Source organism: Coenobita brevimanus, chromosome 29 (assembly GCF_032717465.1).
Source record: "Coenobita brevimanus isolate Jiangsu-jjx chromosome 29, ASM3271746v2, whole genome shotgun sequence".
NCBI lineage: Eukaryota > Metazoa > Arthropoda > Malacostraca > Decapoda > Coenobitidae > Coenobita > Coenobita brevimanus.
In genome coordinates, this window is record NC_136982.1 from 28,734,850 (window position 1) to 28,751,735 (window position 16,886).

Here is a 16,886-nt window from a genome sequence, read left to right on the forward strand (position 1 = left end):
CTGCTCACTTTGATATCTGTACTTGTTCCCTCTTTTGTTTGGATCTGTCCCCTTAAATTTCTCTCCATTTTCATTGATTGGTATTAAAAGACACTCTCTTTAGTGATCACTTCCCTATTAAACACTCTCCTGCCTCCTACTGTCCTGTTCCTCATTCTCCTCATTGGCAGTTCCATGCTGGTGACTGGGAGTTATTTTCTTCTCTTACGGTGCCCCCGCTTCCTCCTCCATCTTTTTTGTCTCCACAAGAAATGTTGTCCTTTTTCCTTGTCCAGGTTTTAAGTGCTGCCCTCACTGCCATTCCCCTTAATACACTATTGGTGGACTCATGCTTGTTCACGATCTCTCCGTGTGAAACCTGCTTGGAAAAGTTTTCACTGTAAACAGTCTACCCCCAGTCAGATTTGTAGCCTCCTCGTATTTCACTGAGCTTCCATTGTGCCATTCATCAGGCTAAACGTTCTAGTTGGAGAGACTATGTTTCTTCTGTCTCTGTAATCCCGACTTCTAAGATTATCAGGCAAACATATCCCACCCCAAGCCCCAATTCTTCATGTCGATAGCCAGTCTGTAGCTGATGCCTCCTTAGTTGCAGATGCCTTAGGTAATTATTTTAGCCTCATTAGTAGTGGGTCTTATCTCTCAAAAATTTCATCGCCTTATATCTGATTCTGAATTTGTACCGATTTCTTTTATGTTGTCAGCTGAGGGAGCTCGTAACGCTCTCCTTTCTCATTGTGAATTATCATCTTCACTTAAATCTTGTAAGAATACAAGGGAGGGACTGGATGGTGTTCATTATGCTATGTTAAAACACTTCTTTCCACAAGCCACATCCTTTCTCTTGGCCTTTTATAATAAATTCTGGACTGAAGGTTTCTTTCCTTCTGATTGGTGTATAGTGATCATCTTCCCGTTTCTTAAACCTGGTAATCCTGGACACCATCTTCAAGTTTACCGTCCCATAGCCCTGACTAGCTGTTTATGTAAACTGCTTGAATGGATGGTCAGTACTAGACTCATGTGGCACCTTGAATCCCATAGTCCTGTTTCTGCCCTACAGTTTGGGTATTGCAAAGCACGCAGCACTGTAGATCCTTTTGTCAAACTCTAATATTTCATTGTTCTGTGCTTTCCCTCCATCAGTCAGTCACTGTGATCTTTTATTTATTTAGAAAAAGCCTGCAATTCATCATGGAGGTATCGTATTCTTCGTTGTCTTCGCTCCCTTGGTCTGCATGGTAACGAGAATGTTTTTCTTCAGAATTTTCTTTTCCTTCCGACCTTTTTGTGTCCATCTAAGAGACCACCTTTCCCATGCCTTTACCCAGCATGAAGGTGTCCGCCAAGGCCTTAAAACTACCCATTTTCTTTTAGCTATAAATGGCATTGTCTCTTCTCTACCCCCTTCTGTTTCGGTCTCTCTTTATGTTGATGATTCAGCTATTTACACTGCAGATTCAGATCTGCCTCGACTCCAATCCTTTCTTCAGTCCATCATTGATGCAGCCTCCACATGGGCTACTACTCATGGTTTTTGTTTTTCTTCATCTAAATCCTGTGCAGTAACATTTACTCATTCGCAAACCATACCACAGCCTTCTCTTTACTTATATGACATTCCCCTTCCCTACTGATCCTCTACCACATTACATGGCCTCACATTTGACTTTCAGTTGGATTGGGATGCTAATGTCTCTTCCCTCAAGATTCATACTCATCATTGTCTTCGTTTGCTGCAAATGCTGTCTCATCTTTCATGGGACGCTGATCGCATTTCACTTCTTTGTCATCACTCCATCTTTGTTCTTCCCAAACTCTTTTATGGTTGCCAGGTTTACACTTCTGCCTCCACTCACACTCTTTCAAAGCTAGATTTTGTTCATCATGCTGATCTTCACATAGCTATTGGTGCTTTTCAGTCGACTCCCGCTACAAGTCTTTGTACTTAGTCAGGCACTTCCACCATCTTTTATTGTTCTCTTCTCACTGTCAGGTCCTATACACATCTCCTTCAGTTCCCTACAAATAAATTACTCTGCCTCCCAGCCATCTTCAACGCTGTTTTCACTTGGCGTCCCATCTACTTTTTCCATTTCCCCTTCGGGTTCCCACCCTTCTTCAATCAGTTGATTTTACCTTTCCTCCTATTCTTCCACTACGTCCAGTTTCTTGCCCACTCTGGCTTCTGACTCCTGCTGTGGTCTGCCCTTCTTTTCTCCCTTGTTCTAAGTCTTTTCTTCCTTCAGATACCCTTTGCTCATTTTTTCTTGAACTTATGTTCTGTCACTCTTTTGCTATGCATATCTTTACTGACGGCTCTAAATTTTGTCATGGTGTTGGGTTTGCTTTTGTGTTCCCTGACTCCTCCTTTCACAGTACACTTCTTTCCATTGCCAGTATCCTTACTGCAGAACTGTATGCTATTACTTTTGCTCTGAAATCTCTTCTGGGATTCTCCTTTTCCACATTTGTTATATTCTCCCATTCTCTCAGTGCACTCACTTCCTTACACACCATGCGTTCTTCTCATCCACTAATCACCCAGATTCAGGAGTGACTGTTCCATCTTTCTATTAGGAAAAAGCTGGTTGCTTCTGCTGGGTTCCTAGCCATATTGGAATTATACAGGTAACGAACATGCTGACTCAGTGGTGTGCTCTGATGCTTCTTCCTCTAGGTCCTTCCTCCACCTCATTCCAGCTTTTGATTGTTTCCCTTTTCTAATCCGCCTTTTCCATTATCATTGGCAATCCTCATGGAACCAACAGGTTCACAACAAGCATCATAGTGTTAAATCCTCTGTCTTTCTGTGGCACACATCATCCCACCCCAATCTTCGATGGAAAACAATCTTTGCTCGTCTTCACTTAGGTCATACCCGCCTAACTCATGGTCATTTGATGAGACATGATCCCCAGCCCACGTGCTCACACTGTGACTGACCTATGACTATCTGTCATCTTTTTCTTGATTGCCCATCTACATTCCAACAGCGTCTTGCAGCATTCCCCTTCCTTTCCTCACTTACTGATTTCTTAGGTGACTCTACCACTGTTTCTGTTTCCAGTATTATCACTTTTCATACTGTATGTCATATCACACATTTAATAAGCTACCCCTCTCCCTTCAGCCACAGTGCCATATAGCCATATTTTGTCTTGGTGCTAGTTTTTTTCATTACTGTACTTTATTCCTTTCTTCCTTCGCCAGTCCTCAGGACCTGATTCTGACCATCTGTCTTTGCTCAGTATTTTCAGTGCTTTCAATTACACAGAGAGTAGGCCAGCATATGTCCATAATACCTCTGCTTTCATCTGTCTACTCCACACTGCATGCACACATATCACACCTATTTCCATTCCCCCTTAGCAATGGCTGCTGCATTAACATCATCAGATGCAGTGGTATCTCGGATTGCCACCACTTTCAGGGTAGGGCTGGCGACATAGGGTCCTCCTGGTTGCTATCAAGCAACTGTGCTGGCAGCAACTATTGCAAACACATTTCATGCTCATCAGTGGAGGAGCGCAGGTTCAGCCCTATACTTCACCAGTATCCGTGGTCATAGTACCAATCTGAATTTTTTTTTTTTTTTTTTTTTTTTTTTTTTTTAGCCTTCTTCCTCACAGAATCCCAAATCTCTTTCTACTGAAATATCTCCATTTTCTTTTGTAGGTTACCATCTCCCCACAAACTTTAGTAACAAGGGTGGCACCTGTTGTTATATCAGATCTGAATTTTCAGTTGACACTGTCTTGAACTTCACTTAACTAGTTTTGATTATTCACTGTATAAACTAAATTATCTCGTATATATTTCCAAATATATCTGTGTAGTCTGTTTCTCCCTCATTGCTTCTTCAGAACCTAGTTTATTTGACTCAATATCCACACAGTTGACTAACGTGAAGGGGAGTGGACGCCAGCAGGGATCGATTTTCGACTGACAAAGGAGTTTTGCTAAAGTTACCCCATAAAATAGCTCCGACTATCACTTGTTTTCTGTAAAAATTTGGCTGCCGTACAACAGTTCTTTCCCTCTCAAAAAAATTATTTTGTAATTCCAATTCTGTGGGCACTTGCCTGCAGAAATCTCCATTTTCTGTGCAATGTATAATATGACCACTTTTTTTCCGATTTTTTCCTTTTTTTTTCTGGAAAAATTATTTCATACGTCTGGCAATGCGTGTGTGTGTGTGTGTGGAGGGTTGCAGGGTGGCAGGAAATGGCAGAGATGCGATGACACTGGGAGGGGTGAGACGTGCCAGTCTTGGTCTCAACCTCTTCTCAGTCTGCACTAATCTTTGCCATTTCTCATCACTTTTGGACACTTTTTGAAGATGGGGTGACCATCTAAGAAGTTACTGCAGTGTCAGAAAGCGGCAGAGAAGAATTTGACACCATTTCAAGGGAAGAAAACCTTGTCAGAAGCAACAATTCTTTCTCCATCATCGCCGCCTCCCTCCTCACCTGCCCACCCCTTTGACACCTCACCTGACGACTCCCAACCTTCTACATCTGTTTCTCCGACTTTGTCTTCTCCAACACCCTCTGCCTCTTCATAACCATCCCTAATCCTAACTCATAAAGTAAAAAGTGCCTAAGTTGTTTTTAATCATGTTTCTAATTGTACAGACACTGCAAGTCAACAGAAAACAGTGATATCTCGGAACTAAACTTAGTTCTTTGGAGTTATATAACTCCATTAGTTTTGAACTTGAGACAAAAAGCAAAATACCCTCAAAAAGATGAATGCAAGGGGAACTTTTTGTGCTTATATTTTTTTCAGAGACTGACAAACATGACTGTAATGATTTTTTGAACATGGCAAGAAGGGGATAAAATTTTAGATAAATACATAGGCATTTTGGGAATTTTTATGTTCAGCAGTGGTGAAGAATATTAAAAAACTGTTATGGCAATATATTAATGAGGGTTTTATTAGTAAAACTATCAAATATCATAGAGATCAGATGAACACACTTCCCTGGTTTCCCATTTCTCGCATCTCTTATTTTATAGGTATTATGCATAAATTATTTTTTTTCTGTGAAAACTAATCGACTAAATTTACTCAAAGCTTGGGATGTTATTGCTTATATAAAGTAACAAGACATATAAAAAAATAAGACAAATGTAAGAAAAACAAATGTACCTTCGTAACTAACAACCGTACATTTCCCTTAACCTCACCCTTAGCACCGAAATTACCATTTTGGATGATTTTAACGTACATAAAGTAGAATGGTTATCACATTCTGCTAGGACTGACGATACGGGTCTAGAATACGAGCTGTTTGCAAAATTGTTTAATCCCACGCACTTGGTAAAGTAACCAACCAGAATACGAGATAATCCTGACCATAATGCCAATCTCTTGGATCTGTTTCTGACAAATAATCCAGATAAATACAGGATAGAAGTACTGTCACCACTTCAATCCTCCAACCACAATCTTATCAAAGCCTCATTAGTCGGCTCCCCCAAACCTCCCCATTCTGAACCTGTCAGGCTGACCCGATGGCACTTTGATAGGGTAGACTGGGATGAATTCAGAAATTATCTTGCAGACATTCCATGGCAGTATTTCTTCTCTTGTGACATCAAGTCTTCCCAGTCCTACACTAATGACTTGATACAAGCAGGTATGGAATTGTTTGTACCCGGTCAGCAGTTCACTAAAAGATCCAGCTTCCCGAAATGGTTTGATAGCCAGAGCAGCAGCACAAAAGTCTTTAGCATGTAACTCTTTCTGAAAATAAAAATCATCTGAATCACTCAGCCAATTTAAAATTGCTAGAAACCATGCAAAAGCAGTAATTAATCTCGCTAAATCAAACTTTCTTCACAACCAAGCATCCAAACTACTAAACAATCCTAATGACAACAGAATATTCTGGTCAACACTCAGTTCTTTCAATAATAACTTTAACAAGTCATCACCCATTCCCCCACTAAAATCTTCAGATGGTAACGTTACAAATGACCTGCGTGGTAAAACGAATATCCTGCCAGTACATTTGCCAGAAATATTACTTTACAGGAAGTCAGCCAAAATGTCCCAGTACTAGAACTTGACTCTTCCGGCATTGCGTCACTTAAAATACGGACTAGATGCATGAAATCCATCCTAGACAATTTATGAACCAACAATGCTCCAGGCCCACATGGAATTTCTCCAATTGTTTTGAAAAAGTGCCCTCTAGAACTTGCTTCTGTTTGTATACATACTACTTCATTCCCTAAATCTCTGGAAAGTAGCCAATGTCCACCCAATTCCGAAGAAAGGAAGTTCCTCTGACCCCTCAGATTACAGACTTATAACTATCATGTCTTCGCTTAGGAAAGTATTTGAAACTGTAATGAATAAGCACACAGTTAAATATCTTGAATCCAACAGCTTAATTAGTGATAGACAATATGGTTTTTGCCACGAAAGATCCACCATACTCAATCTCCTAACTCACATCATCCATCGATCAATTGACCAACATGGAGAAACTTATGCATTAGCCCTTGATAGTTATAAAACGTTTGACAGTGTGTGGCACCGTTCCCTGCTATCCAAACTCACTTGGTATGGACTGACGTCTTTTGTTCCTCCGATTTCCTCGTATCTCAGCGGCAGAAAGATAGGAGTAAAAGTAGATGATGTATACTTGTATTCCAATTTCCACTCAATTAATGCCAGCATGCCACAAGGATCAGGTCTTGGCTCCAACCCTATTCCTATTTCATAGTAATGATCTCTTATGTCTGGCGGACATAATCTCCTCTGTTCATATGCAGATGACTCAACACTTCACAGATTATTCACACTTAAACACTTATTCACAGAGTTCAACCCCTTCGTGCATGATAAGTTTTCTGTAAGTTTGTGGGACATGATCAGTGAAAATGCTGCAAGGGCAGCCAGGACTCACACAGAAAGGATAACATTCCCATGTGTTTTATTTGCCCCAGAAATTAGTTAGATTGGTATAATTGTATGCCATCATCTTTGCTGATGTTTATACTATAAGATACACTAATAAAAACACACAAAGCTCATGAGTAAAAGTATCAAAATGCAGTGAGAATAATGTTGTTCAACAGTGAAAATAACTTCCTAACACCCTAGTGCAAAATTTTGCTGGCACCATGCAAGAACTGAGCACGTCTGGATGCAGAGTTTCACAAGCTTTCACGTGGTGTTTTTGGAATTCCAATACGGCTAATAGTTTTCAAGTACAGTAAATCTTTAAAAATCGTGCTTGTGCCCCCCATCCCCCATGCACCGAACGTCAGCTGTTTGACAGTGTTGGCCTTGAAACCCAGTGAACCACCAAAGATTGACACCCTTCATGCTAAAACTTAATTTTTGGTGATTATTTTTGTCCAAAATTGTCTAATCGACATCCCTTCAGACCAGCACTGATAGTGTGTCAAAGTGCATCATCGGTTACTCTTCAGCCTAACATCGTTTCGACACGTTTTGCGGCATCATGCATGAGAGGGTTAATATTTCTAACTCACAATTCAGCACAGCCATCTCCATAAATTGAGACTTATTCAGGATCACTAAATGGGGACAAAATAACCTTGTCTCATTTAATGCTAGTAAAACCAAATACAGTACTGTATATACAATTTACTAATGGACAGATATTGCCAGATTCCTATACAGTATTACCTTTAGTGCTACTAATATTCCTGTCTCCAAAAGTATTGAAATTCTCAGTGTTTCACTTAACCCCAATAGACCGCATTATTCTGAAGCTATGTTCTACCCCAGCCGCAGTTCGAGGTCGATTTTTCAGCTTTTACGAAGGCAAAAATTTTTCTTACTGATTTCAAGAGCTTGAATTTTCATGCTGTACCTGTAAATGCCAATTGCAGTCCCCTAGATCTGATGGTTACTGCAAAACCGCCCATCAAAAATTATGAAAGTTCTCTCTGGCAGTAAGAGAGAAAACAAAAAATTGGCAGAAACCTAATTTTTCCTAGAGAACCTTACCAGAAATGAATGAAATCAATGCATAAGTTTCTGTTGATGAAACAAGGTGAGTAAAAATGAATAAATATAGTAAATAAATAAATTTAAAACCCGAAAAATTCGGAACAAACCTAGTTGTCGCTGAAAAACCTCATCAAAAACAACCAAATCCATGTAAAATATGTTTCTATTGATGAAACTAGGTGTAGGGATCAGCATGAGATTTAAAAAAAAAAAAAAAAAAAAAAAAAAAAAAAAAAAAAATGGTGAGAGTAGACAGACACAGGCTGATCATGGCAAGAAACGGGACAAGTGATTTGAAGGGAGGAAGGTGGAGGTGAGGTGATGGTCTCTGGTGGGGGTAAGGGGGAAGGAGAGAGACCCTCAATGTGGGGGAGGTGGTGTGGGGGGTATTATGGCAGCGGGAGGAAACACACACACGGTGATCATAACGGAAATTGTCATGTCACTCGAAAAAAAGGGGGTGGAGGAGAGGGGGGCTCGAGGACGGTGAGGGGGCATGAGACACCCCCCACATATGATGTAGATGTGGTATTGGTGAGTAGTTTGGGTTGGAAGGGACAGAGCAGGTTGTATCCAATCAGCCAGAGGGAGGTGGAGAAGTGGCTGAGGGGGGGTCCCCCCACAGACTTGGTGAGGGGGCAGGATCTTCCTTCCCACCACCTCATCCCCTAGTTCTGATTGGATGGAAACCATTTACCTCATAAAAGGGGCTGGCTTAGTGTTCGACAGTTTTTGACAGACCTTCTACGATTGTCAGTCATAGGACATTATGTGGCAAACTTGCAAACTGACGATTGTCAGTCATAGGACATTATGTGGCAAACTTGTAAACTGACGATTGTCAGTTATAGTACTTTAGGGGTTAACAGTACCCTCAGCTGGACCTCTCATGTCAGATCGCTTGCTCAAACCATCTCAGAGAAGCTTGGATTGTTGTACAGAGTTCGTAGCTTCTTCGTTAATGAGCAGTTAGCTATAGTCTATAAGAGTCATATGTGCTCTCAGCTGGAATATTGCTCCCCGTTGTGGAATGGATATGGAGAGGTTGCACTAAAACAACTAGACAAAATTCAAAATATAACTGTTAGAATTATTAATATCCCTGCTATTACAGATAAACGATCTCCCCTACAGGTAAGAATGAATGATGCCTCCCTTGCATTATTTTACAGATATCTATCTATCTGTTTATCTATTGCCAGATACCATAATCCTGTAAGAGGTGGCCATTTGACTTTGAGTTATTTGTTTTACAGGGAGAGGCACTAACACTCCACCAACCCACTTGCTGACACGTAGGGAGCACGTATGGTTTGGTTAAATGGTTACCACCCAGCATTGTAAAACGTTTCTTGGCTCACAGGAAACCATTTGGCTTGTCACTCTATGTAAAGCCACCTGTAAAGGAAAGAAAAGCAGTAAGAAGTGACAGGAAAGATGGGAGAAATAGGAAGAGAGGAGGGCAGGAACAGAAAAAGAATGATAAAGGCTAAGGAAGAAATAGGCAGCACTACATCAAGTGAGTGGATGATCGTCGCCACCACCTACCACTGCAAATGCTCAGATGAGGTTGCATCCGTTGTGCTACCTCTCCATGCTTTCCCCTGTGCTACATGGGCATCTGGTAGCACTCATGACTGGAATGTCACACTGCCATATTGCAGAACTTTGCCCATCAGAAATCTTTTATTCCCTCAATTTCATCTCTTTGGAACTCACTTCCCCAGAGTTGTTTCCCCCAAAACTTCAGCCTACAGCTGTTCAAATCCAACTGTTACCGATTTTTTGTGAATGCCAGACACCAGTAATCTGATGAATGGATCATTTTATTTTATTCATTTGTTATTTCTTCCTCTCCTCTTTTATTTAAAAAACAAAAATATGATGTGTGACTTTAGTCACTTTAAAGTGCATATCCAGTCATTATTACACACAGTAGCACAGTACCTGCAACAGAATTCAAACAACTCTCAGGAACACGAGGGTTATATATGGGCTATGTCAGGGGGTCATATAGGGTTATTTCCTGATATATAAGAATGCTCGATTTGATTAAAGGGTTTGGTGCAAAAAATACAGTACAGATACACTTTCTAAGGGGTTAGCTGGGCATTTGTTTGTCTAGCAGTTTGTAGTTAAAAAATTTTTCATAGGGGGATTTTTTGTGTTCAGTATTGGGAATGCAGATAAACAGCATTGCTGATTCGACTAAAGGCTTCTTTGGTGCTAAAAATAGCAATTTGAATATTGGTCGTTGGGTATCGGGTTGTCTGTACCTCCACAAGTCAGGGGAGGAAGGAATAGTTTTTTTTTTTTTTTTTTTTTTTTTTTTTTTTTTTTTATAACAGAACGGAGGAAGGAAAAACAAATGGGGGGAAAAAAAATAATCACAGTCTGATATTAACCAACACTGTGACTCTGACACCTGGAACATTAGCAGAAAGACTGGAAACACTAATCATTAAATGTCTTGGAAAGAATGCTATGAATAATGTTAATATCAGTTTCATATCACAATGTTTCAGGAAGACAGAAAATATCCAAGTGAAATTCACTCAGAAACCCATTAACCTGATCTGTTTTGTTACACAATAAGCAAATGTTGGGTAGACCTGCCATCAAGGTACACAGGGTGCTTTGCATTTATTGTGTACATGTAACCAGTATTTTCCATTAACCTTGTATATATGTTAGATCAGTGGTAGGTGGTGGCGACAATCATCCACTCACTTGATGTAGTGCTGCCTATTTCTTCCTTAGCCTTTATCATTCTTTTTCTGTGCCTGCCCTCCTTTCTTTCTATTTCTCCCATCTTTCTTGTCACTTCTTATTGCTTTTCTTTCCTTTACAGGTGGCTTTACATTGAGTGACAAGCCAAATGGTTTCCTGTAAGCCAAGAAACCATTTACAATGCTGGGTGGTAACCATATAACCAAACCATATGTGCTCCCTACATGTCAGCAAGTGGGTTGGTGGAGGGTTAGTGCCCCTCCCCATAAAACAAATAACTCAAAGACAAATGGCCACCCCTTACGGGATTATGGCGTTTGGCAATAGATAGATAGATAGCTAAGAGAACAGAGTTTATCAGATGCACAGTGGCAGGCAGAGTCAGGTGACAGTAAGACTGGAACATTTTACACAGCAGGGAGAAGACCTATTGGAACATGTCCTGTCTGCACAAAGTCCACCGATTAAAGATAATTCATCCATCCATCCATCCATCATCCAATCCTACGTTGCCCCATGAAGAGCGTAGGAGCCCGGGGCTAGGCAAGTTGGTCCTGACATTTAAGATGAGAGTTCCTTGGAAAAAGATAATGTGGCAGTGGTAGCAACTGAGTGACCCAGAAAGGGCATTGCACCTATTGAATCCATCATACACATATCCTTAACCATACATTATAAGGATAATGTTAATGTTTTGTATTTTTGGAGACATCACTGCAAACTTGCTGTCAACATGATTTTATGCCAATGTTGATAAGGATCAGACTGCCCCTTCCTGGTCTACCATTTAACTAATTGGCTCCCCCAGAACATACTGATATCATGGTAAGAATAATACCAGTTGACAGAGAATCCAAAGCATCTCATATGATCTGAACTCAGCCAGAATTATCTTCGGCTGTATTTGTTGTGATACTGAGATGATTCTCAAGAGAATATTTGTGGTACTGAAATATACACTATGATGTATGTGAGGGAAGCATTCCTCCAAAAATGTGCAGCAGTATGACGAGAGCACTGAAAGTGTTTGGTTTACATATATGTACATAGGCCTGGGAGGAAGGTAGAGTCCCGGAGGATTGGAAGTCAGGTATAATTATTCCCTTGTACAAAGAAAAAGGGGAAAAAGAAATGTGTGGTAATCATAGGGGCATTTGTCTTCTTAGTATAATAGGAAAAGTGTATGGTAGGATACTTATTGACAGAGTTAGAGAAAGAACAGAGGATTTAGTTGGAGAAGAACAGGGAGGCTTTAGGAAGGGAAGAGGTTGTGTAGATCAGATATTCATTCTTGGATCTTTAGTGGAAACGTTTCTAGAGAAGGGAAAGAAGTTGTATGTGGCTTTCATGGATTTGGAGAAACCATATGACAGGGTGGATAGACAAGGTTTGTGGAAAGTATTAAGAATATATGGAGTAGATGGGAAGTTGTTGAATGCTGTGAAGATTATGTATGATGGTGCTAAGGCTGCAGTGCGTGTGGATGGTGAACTGAGTGAATTTTTCTCTTTGAAGGTTGGGTTGAAACAGGGATGTGTCATGTCTCTATGGTTGTTCAATCTGTACATGGATGGGGTAATAAATGAGGTAGAAGGTAGAGTAGTGGATGTTGGAGTGGCCCTGGTGAGAGAGGGTAGTGTTTGGAAACTCCCTGTACTGTTGTTTGCAGATGATACTGTGTTGTTGAGTGAAGACGAAGGAGAGCTGCAAGGCTCGGTGGATGAGTTTGGGAGAATGTGTAAGAAACGGAATTTAAAGGTGAATGTAAGGAAGAGTAAAGTGATGGTCTTTGAGAGAAGTGAAGTCAGTGATTGTACAGCGAGGTTGGATGGTGAGGAATTGGAAAATGTGAATACGTTTAAGTACTTGGGTTGTGTGATGAGTAAGGATGGAGGTTTGGAGGGTGAAGTGCTTGAAAGGGTGCAGCAGGGTAGAAAGGTTGCTAGTTTCTTGAAAGCAGTGATAAGAAGCAGGGAAGTGAGCATGGAAGTGAAAAGGTTACTACATGACAGTGTTGTGATAGTTACTACATGACAGTGTTGTGATACCAACTCTAACGTATGGAAGTGAAGCTTGGACGTTGCTGGAAGGACACAAGTCAAGAGTGAGAGCAGTGGAAATGAGTTATTTAAGAGGAGCATGTGGAGTCCCATAGAAAGACAGGCTGACAAATGAGGATATAAAGGAGCGTTGGGGTGTGGAGGAATATGCTGAGGTGGTTTGGCCATGTGGAGAGAATGGAGGGTGAAAGAATGACGAAGAGAGTGTATGTGAGTGAGGTGGAGGGGGGAATAGGGAGGGTGAGGCCGAGGATGAGATGGAGGGATGGAGTGGAGAGGTATTTGAGAGAGGGGGGTGTGAGTTGGGAGCAGGGCAGTGAAATGGCGGGGGACAGGGCGACATGGAGGCGATTTGTTTGTGGCCACCCCAAACGGGATTGAGGCGTCTGGCAATAGATAGATAGATATATATATACACTCAACCCCCTGCTATCACGCGTTCAGCTGTCATGCTTATCTGCTATCATGCACACATCAAATGCACAATCATACATGCTATCACGCACCCCAAGACTGCTATCATGCGTCAAGTTTGAAGACAGGCTAAGCGAAGCCTATTCACACGGCACTTCATACGAAGTTTGCAGAGGATATGATGGTTAATCGGAACGGTAACATGGTAAAATTCCCGATTATAGCACAGGCATTTGGAATGCATCTGAATGGATTCCTGCCAAGGACACAACAGGCAAAACAGTGACCAAAACCCATTCAGCTCGAAAGAATATATCGTACTATAGCATTGAAATTTAGCCTAACACTGAATACTTACTAATATTGTATTTTAGAATAAATATCAATCATTTTGAAACCCTTATAAAGAGTTAATATTTCTTATGCCGAAAAAACTGTGATGTCGATAAAGTAATCACGTGTTTACAACTGAGACGGGGCTCTGAAGACAGTGTGAGGAACGTTTGTGATAGCGTCCAAGTTTTGTTCCACTTAAATGTTCCTCAGCCATTCCTGATATAAGGTACCATGTGATACCCCCTTTAGCTGTGGACACTAAAGAAATGGAGACAGCCAAAGAGATCTGGCGGCAACTAAGCCACTCCCAAGCTTCGGAACCCATCAAACCACCCAAGCCGTAATCCTTATAAAAGTTTGATGGCCTTTTATGTTGTTTATTTATTCATTATACTGTTATTATTAATATAGTAATGCTTTATTTCATGTTAGAGAGAGATTGGCAGGAAATCGTAGGCATAAAGTGGTTAAAAGTTAGAAAAATGGGCCACCGAAAAACCAATTAGAAATTTTCCCATTGATTGTTCAGTTCAGCTATCGCGTATTCAGCTATCACGCGCGTTTTCCTGTGACCAATTAGGCGCGATAGCAGGGGGTTGAGTGTATATATATATTTCTGTATATATGTATAGCAGCAACTGAGGATCCAGTAAAGAATCTGATGGCGTATATAAAACTGAAGACCAGGACAAGGAGACAATCAACTGCAACCATGTTCGTGATTTATTGCAGTTGCAGCATTCCTAGGTAATCCAATCCTCATCATCAGACACTTAAAATATATACAAAGTAAATTAAAAAATGAAGTTGCAAAATGTATTGACAAAATAAAATAAAAAAAAACTGAAGAACTAACTTACATAGTTGTACACCGAGACAACTACACAGAGCAACTGGTCAGTACACAAATGCCGATGAAAAAGTAAACTTGGTTGAGCTGTATGGAACTGCTGAATCAAATCACAATGAGTCAGTGGGTAAATAATTTAGTGGAAGAGTCATAGGTATTCATTGAAGGCTTTATGTCGTGTATAACAATGATTCCACTGTTCTAAGAGTTGGTTTACCAATATTCTCCTCAGTGAGACTGTACAGATATGTACAAATAACTCTTTTGCAACCTTGACAAGTCATAAATTTCACCAAGAAACAGATTGTCTCTTCTAGAATTTGCAGTCAAAGATTGCTTTTTTTTTTTTTTTTTTTTTTTTTGGTCTAATAATAACTATTATAGACAAGTTGATGGGGCTGCAGTGGGTTCTCCCTTGAGTCCTACCTTGGCTAATGTGTTTCTTTGTCACCATGAGGTGTCACGGTTTAAAGATTGCCCTTTTCACTTTAATCCATTTCTGTACTGTAGATATATTGATGACTGTTTTTTTTGTTATTTAAGCTGTCTGATCATGTAAATGATCTTTTGAATTACATTAATCTTAAGCACCCTAATATAGATTTCACTGCAGAAACAGAAAATAATAGTTGGCTTCCTTTCCTTGATGTATTAGTACATAGACATGACTCTCATTTTAGTTCTTCAGTTTATAGGAAGAGCACTTTTACAGGACTTGGTCTTAATTTTTTGTCTTTTGTACCCAGGGTCTTTAAATTGAACTCCATTAAGACTTTATTATTCAAGTATTATAATCCGTACTCTGACTGGAATTTTTTTTCATTCAGAAATTACCTGGCTTAGAACATATTTCTTGAATAATGGATACCCTTTTCATCATTTTAAAAGTACCTTGCATAGGTTCCTGGATAAATTATTCAGTTGCACAAATCCTGTTTCTTTAGTTCCCAAACAAGTATTTTACATTAGTCTCCCTTATTATGGGCACATCAGTCTTCTTATCAGAAAGGAATTAAACTGCTTAATGCAGTTTATCCAAAGGTTTCATTTAGGTTCACCTTTATGAATTCATATACTATTGGATCCTTTTTTAGGTATGAGTGAATCCCAAAAGCTTTATATTCTAACATTGTGTATAAGTTTATTTGTTTCAACTGCAGTGCAGGATATATTGGGAGTTCTATTCGAAACCTGAAAATTAGGATGTTTGAATGCTAGGGCCTGTCATATAGAACCACTCTAACCACTATCAAACCCTCCCTTCTTGGAATTTAGGAAACATTCATTTGTTTCAGGTCATGGTTTTGATCTGGATAATTTTGAGATTTTAATGACTAATAATGATAAAACTAGTCTTAGTATTGCAGAATCATTTTTATTCGTGACTTGAAGCCTGCTTTGAATACCTATGACTCTTCCTTTAAATTATTTACTCACTGACTCACTGTGATTTGATTCAGCAGTTTCAAACAGCTCAACTAAGTTTTCGTTTTCATCGACACGTTGTTTACCAATCAGTTGCTTTGTGTAGTCTCGGTGTACACCTGTGTAAGTTAGATCTTCAGTATTATTATTATTATTATTATTATTTTTTTTTTGTTAATACATTTGTTAAGTAATTTTTTGCAACTTTTTTTTTCTTAATTTATTTTATATGTATTTTAGTTTGTCTGATGATGAGGATTGGATTACCTTGAAACGTCACAACTGCACTAAATTGCGAACATGGTCCCAGTTCATCGTCTCCTTGTCCTGGTCTTCATTTTCACACACACACACACACACACACACACACACACACACACTATACAGTATATATATAGTGGTAGCTGGTGGTGACCATCATCCACTCACTTGATGTAGTGCTGCCTACTTCTTCCTTAGCCTTTATCATTCTTTTTCTGTGCCTGCCCTCCTCTCTTCCTATTTCTCCCATCTTTCCTGTCACTACTTAATGCTTTTCTTTCTGTTACAGGTGGCTTTACATTGAGTGACAAGCCAAATGGTTTCCTGTAAGCCAAGAAACCATTTACAATGCTGGGTGGTAACCATATAACCAAACCATACGTGCTCCCTACGTGTCAAGTGGGTTGGTGGAGAGTTAGTGCCCCTCCCTGTAAAACAAGTAACTCAGAGTCAAATGGCCACCCCGTACGGGATTATGGCGTCTGGCAATAGATAGATAGATATACATGTGTATATATATATATATATATATATATATATATATATATATATAATGGGGGGGTTGCTGTTTCAGAATTAAGGAAATTAATTTGATTTTTAGTTTTACAAAATGAAGCAATTGCTTGTCAGTTTCTGCACACATACAGGACAAAAATGAGTTGATTATGATTCTCCTTCACTCCATCATTTTGTATATGATAACAAGCACAAATTCATGTATACAAGGTTTTGAAGCATTGTTATTTGTAAGTAACCATTTTGTGGGCCCAATTTTTGTCTGTATCCACCTTTTCATCCATAATTATAAT

General features: G+C 39.8%; 1 protein-coding gene across 1 annotated transcript in view; it reads left to right on the forward strand.

The window, feature by feature from the left end:
- Nucleotides 1-16,886, forward strand: part of LOC145394930 (putative polypeptide N-acetylgalactosaminyltransferase 9) — a 329,055-nt gene that overhangs the window by 262,464 nt on the left and 49,705 nt on the right. The window lies entirely within an intron of this gene.